This window comes from Schistocerca piceifrons, chromosome 7 (assembly GCF_021461385.2).
Source record: "Schistocerca piceifrons isolate TAMUIC-IGC-003096 chromosome 7, iqSchPice1.1, whole genome shotgun sequence".
Taxonomy (NCBI): Eukaryota; Metazoa; Arthropoda; class Insecta; order Orthoptera; family Acrididae; genus Schistocerca; species Schistocerca piceifrons.
The window spans coordinates 258,107,715-258,108,825 of NC_060144.1; the positions used below are offsets into that span (position 1 = coordinate 258,107,715).

The 1,111-nt window shown below is 45.4% G+C and overlaps 1 pseudogene; it reads left to right on the forward strand.

Moving 5' to 3' along the window:
• Positions 1-506: 506 nt before the first annotated feature.
• On the forward strand, positions 507-624 carry LOC124709212 (annotated as a pseudogene).
• Positions 625-1,111: the final 487 nt, after the last annotated feature.

Genomic DNA, 1,111 nt, shown 5'->3' on the forward strand with positions numbered 1-1,111 from the left:
TGGCTGCAGTTCACCAGAAAATGCTTCAGAGTCCTACCAACTCTCCCCGACGCCTGTCTCAAGAGACCGGCCCGTTGGACCCTGGAACTCTGTTCTCCAGGCCACTTTTATTTGCTCCACCCTGTACGTCCATCACTTCACGCACAAAGAAGACAGGTAAAACAGAAGACTGGATGTGGGGATATGCTACAGAGATTTATAAAAACACAAACACTTGAATATTTTGTCTTACTTACAATGACGTGAAGAATACTTGGACAAACACTGCATAACATTTGTGACATGCAAACATTAAATTTCGTTCGATTTTACACACTGATTAACCAAAATGTGTAGACAGGTAGAATAGTATTTATACACAGGGTAAGCCATGGAAGACGTAACACCCCTTTTATTTCGTGAACAGTGACACGTATCGAAACACGTTTTTCGGCGAATGTTAGAGCTTCGAGGTGCAGATATGTTTTTATTTGGTCAATGTCTTTAACGCTGATATCAACTGAGATGCCAACGGCCTTGCCACTGTGGTAACACCGGTTCCCGTCAGATCACCGAAGTTAAGCGCTGTCGGGCTGGGCTAGAACTTGGACGGGTGACCATCCGGTATGCCGAGTGGTGTTGGCAAGCGGAGTGCACTCAGCGCTTGTGAGGCAAACTGAGCGGCTAGTTGATTGAGAAATAGCGGCTCCGGTCTCGGAAACTTACGTACGAGCAGGAGAGCGGTGTGCTGACCACAGCCCCTCCATATCCGCATCCAGTGACGTCTGTCGGCTGACGACGACACGGCGGCCGGTCGTTACCGTTGAGCCTTCATGGCCTGTTTGGGAGGAGTTTAATTATAGTTTAGTTTGTATTAACTGAGATACTAAAGTACTTTTTTATGGAAACGTGTACTTTTTACAACTGTATTCGATAGATGTTGAAAACAATTACAGCAATATAGAGTTTGTTAATGTTAACGGCGAAACCTGTCGTAAAAAAATTCGAGAAATGTTGTAGAATGTGAGAGCATGGTGGTCGAAACCGGCAATTGCTGGGCACACAATACCAAGCAGGCATCTCGGATCATGCTTTTTAGTTACATACATAAGGCAGGCCTGTGCTACGATAA